The 6,823-nt window shown below is 41.2% G+C and overlaps 1 pseudogene; it reads right to left on the reverse strand.

Moving 5' to 3' along the window:
• Positions 1–4,247: 4,247 nt before the first annotated feature.
• LOC145824307 (putative mitochondrial protein AtMg00860 pseudogene) lies at positions 4,248–4,826 on the reverse strand (annotated as a pseudogene).
• Between the last annotated feature and the right edge of the window lie 1,997 nt (positions 4,827–6,823).

Below are 6,823 nucleotides of genomic sequence, written 5' to 3' on the forward strand. Positions count from 1 at the left end.
TCTGGAGTCAACCGTTTGACTGACCGTTCCGTCTCGGCGGAAAGAGTTTGAGCCGTTTCAACCACGACAATCGGCTCGGAGGATTTAGGGAGGGCAGGTTTGGAACTAATGGTCTCGGCCTTCTGATGGGCGGCCAAGCGCTCGACGTTTTTTTTCGTGCCAATTGGGAAAGGGATTCCTTCGCCATATTATCGGGATAGGAGCCGGGAAGATCTTCCAAACCAGTAAAAATATCTCTGAAAGAAAATTCCCCCTACCCGAAATGGACGGAGAGTTAGACTGGTTAAGGCCGGCTGCCTCGAACGCTGAGTTTAGAGCCTCGTCGACCTTTTCGGCTTCCACGGCAAACTCTTTCGTTGGTTCGGCAATCACCTCGACCGCTGGCTCTATGTCTTGCTCCAAATCAGAAGCTTCAAAACCAATTTGCCTAAGGTTTTTGAAGCGAGGGAAGACAAGAGCCGTAAAACGTTGTTCATCAGATGGGATCAGAATGTTTTCCGCGGCCGAGAACGTAATGTAAGTTGTCTCGTACCTCAAGAGTATATGGGCGGCTCTCCCTTGCTTCTGTATGTTTGGAAGGCCAAAAAACTTGAGTGCAGTCCTAATTTCTAAAAGGACTGCGTCGTCGACTGAGATCAGAATTTTCTTCAAGTTGTTGCCTGCACAAACAAAGGATTAGACTTGGAGAGAAAGCCGAGTAAAAGAAGGATCAATAAATGCAAGGAGCTACACGGCAACCTGGTTCACCCCTCTAACTGGGTATAGGGTCTAGGCGATCTTCACCTTCGCCGAATTCCCAATTGTCTCGGACATGGACCATCATATCATCAACTCGTTTGCCAGAGCTGGCAAGCATGGTTACTAAGTGATGGTCGGTGTCCTTGGCCTTGAGAAAGTAGCGCCCATGCCGACCGGAGGATTTGGCTAAAGCATAGCAGTGCCGAATGGCAGGAATACCAAGGTTGATTCTAAGGCGCCGGTTCAACTCTACGATCCCCATTATGATTCCAAAAAAATTTACATTGGGTTGGGAAGGAATCAGACCCCAATGGCGGAGGACGGCCCTAAGAAATGGGTGTAGGGGAAAACAGACTCCGCCTTCCGCAATGGATAGGAGAGGAAAGACGATTGTATTTTCATCATCCCTCTCTATATCAAGAGTGTTGTCCGTCACGAGAGACAAATGGACATCATCGAGGATAGAAAAATGACGTCGGAACCTAGAAATACGACCCTTAGAAAGGAGGTCTTTCAAATGCTTAGCTATTCTAGCAAGGATTCAAGGGCACGCTAAATCGAAAATAAACACGGTAAATAGGATTACAAAAAGAAGAGAAGAAAACTTATGAGAGGCAAAGGAGACAAAGAGAGACGAGAAGAAGTTGTAAAAGATGCAAGTCAAAGGAAGAATATCGGCTGGCAGTCCAGGAGGCTCAAATATTCAAAAAGCATGCATTTGAAGAGACCGGAGTTTCAAATCGCAATAAATGCAAGAAATGCACAAATGAGGCGGGAACATATAATGATGACCGAAAGGCGTGTGCGTTCTGACATTCACATTGGGATAGGCGAAGCCGCCTAACTTATGTTTCTTTTGACTTTTCGAATTTGAAACCAAACATGCCAATTAACTGCTGTTAATAGGGAGTTTGGGGGGCAATTGTGGGAGCCGAATAACTAGCGGAATCAAATAAGCGGTGTATACCTGGAGGCCTAGGAGACAGACATTATTCGGCCCTATCCTGCATGATCAGGAGGCCGAATACAATAAATAGGCCGAATAGCTATTGGATTATGGAGCCGAATAAATAAGAGGACAATGGGCGAAAAGTGGGCTAGGCCCTGAGGCCTAGGAAGCGATTATAAATAGAGGAACAATAGTCGAGGAAAGGTATGTGATAACTAGTATGCTTAACTTAAGATACAAGAAATTAAGAGAGTATACACTGACTTATCCGTCGGAGTGCTAATTCCGGCACCCCCGACCGGAGTGTTCATTCCTTTTCAGGTGACTAGCTAAGGATCACGAGCGTCCCCCAGGATCTGAAGAGTATTTCCAAACCACATCCCCACAATCTATGATTGTGTATTTGTGTGGGTTGCTTAAAATTGATACACTGAGATCTTTAACTAAGGTATTTAGTAAGAATAATTATCATGTTGAATCTTAATTAAAATAATTTATAAACAATAAATATTGAATACCCACAAAATTATTATTCTTAATAATGTCTTTGTTAGTGATTGAATTGAGTTAATTTAAAACTAACTTTTATACTAATATATATTTTGGATAGACTCTGGATAAAATTAATTAATTACTTAATTAATTAATTAATTACTTAATTAATTAATTAATTTTCTTTTAAGAATAATTAAATGTGGGTTTTCACAATCTACCCTCCTAAAAAAAATTTCGTTATCGAAATTAATTCGTACCTTTAGACTCGAAAAGCTGAGGGTGATTGGCACGTTTCATATCTTCCCGTTCCCACGTTGACTCTTCTGTCCCATGATGCTGCTACAACATTCGCACCAAGTGAATGGCTTTGCCTCACAGGTTCTTTTCTCATCCATTCATAATCTTTATAGGTCTTTCCTCAAAGCGTACATCTTTATTGGGATCAATCTCTCTCCAGTTGATAACATGAGAGGGGTGTGATTCATTTCATAACATTGAGATGTGAAAAACATTGTGCACTACTGCGAGCTGTGGCGGTAGTGCTAAACGGTATGCCACTTCTCCTACTTTGCTCATAATTTCAAGGGGTCCCACATATCGAGGTGCAAGTTTTCCTTTCTTTTCAAATCGTGTTGCTCCTTGACAAGGTTGAACTTTGAGAAAAACATGATCCCCTACCTCAAATGTTAGGGGTCGTCTTCTTTGATCTGCATAGCTTTTTTGTCAACTTTGGGCTGTGATTAATTGTTGTCTGATTAGTCTTATCTTCTCAGTGGTCTCTTGAACCAAGTCTGGTCCTAACAAGGTTGCTTCTCCTACTTCAGTCCAACAGACTGGTGATCGACAAGGTTGTCTATAAAGTGCTTCATATGGTGCCATTTCAATACTGGCTTGGAAACTATTGTTGTAAGCAAACTCAACGAGAGGTAAGTGTTTCTCCCAACTTCCATTAGAATCCACAACAAAAGCTCGAAGCATATCCTCCAAGGTTTGTATCGTCCTTTCAAACTGCCCATCGGTTTGTGGGTGAAATGTCATGCTAAAGCATAGGTTCGTTTCCATTGCCTTCTGCAAGCTCTGCCAAAATTGAGAAGTGAATAGAGGATCACAATTAGACACGATGCTAACTGGTACTCTATGTAATCTGATCACTTCTTTGATGAACAATCTACTAAGTGAATCCAATGTATCTGATGACCCAACAAATAAGAATCGGGCTGTCTTAGTTAGTCGATCTACCACTACCCATATGCCGTCATGTCCCTGTGGTGATCGAGCCAAACCCGTCACGAAATCCATGGTTATGTATTCCCATTTCCACTCCGGGAGTAGTAAGGGTTGAAGTGTTCCTGCCTGTCTTTGATGTTCAGCCTTTATTTGCTGACATGTCAAGCACTGAGACACAAACTTCGCTACATCCTTTTTCATTCTGCCCCACCAATATTGGTGTTTTAAGTCTTGGTACATCTTAGTACATTCCAGATGTATTACGAATACTGAATGGTGGAATTCCTTGAGTGCCTTTTCCCTTAGTGAGTTATCGCTTGGCACGAACATTTGACCTTGATATTTCAAACTCCCATCAGTGTGAATTTCCCAACCAGGTATGGTTTCACTAGATTCCATTTGTGCCTTGATGAATGCTACCTCCTGATCGTACTTTTGTGATTCCAATATCTCGCTCAAAATTTTAGGAGTAACATTCTGAGCACCAAGGTAAGCCTTTTCTTCTTGAACCCTCATTTGCACCTCAAATTCATTGAGCGTTCCAACCATATTCCATTCTCTAAGTGCTAAACTAGCAACAATCCCTCTATTCTTGCGACTCAGTGCATTTGCTACCACGTTAGCCTTGCCGGGATGATAGGAAACGGTAAATTGGTAATCCTCGAGATACTCCAACCAGCGTCTCTAATGCATGTTCAGATATTTTTGGGTGAACAGATACTTCAAGCTTTTGTGATCAGGGAATATCTCAAACTTTTCACCATACAAGTAGTGTCTCCAAATTTTGAGTGCATGAACTATAGCTGCTAACTCCAAGTCATGGGTGGGAGAATTCTTCTCATGGTTCTTTAAATGCCTTGATCCATATGCCACAACCTTGCCATTTTGCATCAATACGCACCCGGAGACCTTCTTTGGAAGCATCACAATACACGTTGTACCCAACGTCACGTTCTGGCACTATGAGAATAGGGGCACTCGTCAATCTTTTCTTGAGTTCTTGGAATGAATTTTCACAAGACTCGTTCCATTCAAACTTTACCCTCTTTTGAGTCAAATGTGTCATTGGTTTAGCCAATTTTAAGAAGTCTTGAATGAATCTTTGATAGTAACCAGCCAATCCTAAGAAACTACGAATCTCAAATGTGTTCTTAGGTTGCTTCCATTCTGTCACTGCTTCTACGTTAGTTGGGTCTATTGATATTCCCTTTTTAGATACCACGTGACCCAAAAACTTTACTTCCCCCTTCCAGAACTCACATTTACTAGCCTTAGCATACAGTTGGTTTTCTCTCAAAGTTTGAAGTACTATTCTCAAATGTTGTTCATGGTCTCCTTCAGACTTGAAATACAACAAAATATCATCTATGAAAACTACCACAAATTGATCTAAGGTAGGTGTGAATATTTTGTTCATTAAGCTCATGAACACGCCTGGTGCATTGGTTAGGCCGAATGGCATCACTATGAATTCATAGTGGCCGTAATGGGTTCGAAATGCAGTCTTAAGAATATCTTCCTCTCGAACATGCAAAAAAAGAAAGGAAAAACTCAAAATGCATGGATGCGGGGATACGAGGTTTTGAACCCCTGACCTCAGGTTTAGTCTCTTGCTCCCTCAACCACTGAGCCACACCACTCTTGTAACAAAATATTCAAACAAATATATATATATATAGGTATACGAGACACATATACAAAAAAACCAAAACAAAACAAAAAAAACACTCGTTGCTATGGGGGCTCAAACCTCTGACCTCATGCTTAACCTTTCAATCCTCAACCATTGAGCCGAACCACTGAACCCAAGCCACTCTTGTGACCAAATATGAAAACAAATATATATAATACATAGATATACAATACATATACATATATGCATACAACTCTCCTGCCTCTTTCTCTTCCTTCGAAAACCGTATTTGACATGAGGCTTTGCTTTTGCGTTGGCTGGCCGACAAAAGCAGACCTCCTCGATTACCGATTGCCTTGGCTCTCTGTCCTTCTTTGTCTTCTTCTCTTCCGTCTTCTTTTTAATCACTCACTTCTCGTTCTTCTTCCTCATTCTTTTCTGTCTCCTTCTTCTTCATCACTCCATTCTATCTTTTTTTTCTCTTCCGTCTTCTTTTTCCTTGAGAGACAGAACATAGAGACTGAGTGGATGAGAAAGGCTGCAAAACTCATTCTATTCTCTGCTATTTCTCTACGACGTCTTTCTTTTACACCTCTCACCTCTAACACATGGCCTCGTCTCGTCCTTTCACTCTCTTTCCGGACCTAAATGATCCCATAAGCTCTCCTAGACTGAGTGCCCCTGCTCCTACGTTTACTTCTCTTAACTTTCCTATGCTATCAATCGAGCAAATAATGGTACCTCAATCTGACATTGAGGTCAACCATTATACGCTGAAGTCCTGCATGGAGACAATGACTGCAGTCTCTAAGTTGTCTCATCGGGTACAGAATAGGACAAGTGAGGTACAACAGTTGAACTCCCAACTCTCTCTACTCTAACGCATGTACAAAGATGCGTGAGCAGAGACTTGCGCGCTGAAGGCGGAGAACAAAGAGTTGAAACGGAAGGCCACCGTCATGGCTCGATTTGGAGCACCTTCGTACTTTGGTTTTGACGGCCAATAGGGAGTCAACCCTCTCGGTGGTTCTATAAGCACTGAGGCAGGGCCGTCAAAGGACGACGACAAAAGAGGAAGAGCTCGGTGGAGGAGCCGAGTAAGTGAAGTCAGCGTGTGGCCGTCATCGGAAAAACAAGAAGATCCTTTTTGTTTCTTTTTTCTCTTTTTGTTTTTTTTTTGTTTCTTTTGTTTTATTTTTCTGGGCTTGTGTTTGTTTGTTTTTTTGTTTTTGTTTTTGTTTTTTTTTGTCTCTGTAATCGGGGATGTCATCCTCTGACTTTATAAAATCAGTTTCCTCTTTTTTTTTTTTTTTTTTTTTTTGCACATGAATGGCGTGACTAGCATATCACTTTGAGCTTGAAAACAATTTTATTTGAATTTGGAGAATGATTGAATTGTGAACTCTGAACTGGACATTGATTCCATACTAACCTGAATCAAAAAAATGACTTAACAAAAAAAAAAAAAAAACGAAACAAAACAATCCAAACAGACTTATATATTCTGACTAGTATTAACAGAACGTAAAAAAAACATGACTCTGAAACACAACCACTGAGCCTAAGCGATTCTGCAGTTTGTCCTGATGGGTTGAAATTGAAACTGATGGGCCGACCAAAAGTTGGCCGATGAATTCATGATCTAGCCAAAGAGTTGCCAACGAACTCATGACTCAAGCAGTGGCTAAGATAGAATATCTGACTCAACTATGCCCCTAATTCCTTGCCTTGATTTTTTTTTTTTTGTAAAAATGTTTTGATCAACATGAGAGTTAGATTAC

The sequence above is a fragment of the Camellia sinensis genome, chromosome 4 (genome assembly GCF_055761805.1).
Source record: "Camellia sinensis isolate YWXY chromosome 4, ASM5576180v1, whole genome shotgun sequence".
NCBI classification, from domain to species: Eukaryota; Viridiplantae; Streptophyta; class Magnoliopsida; order Ericales; family Theaceae; genus Camellia; species Camellia sinensis.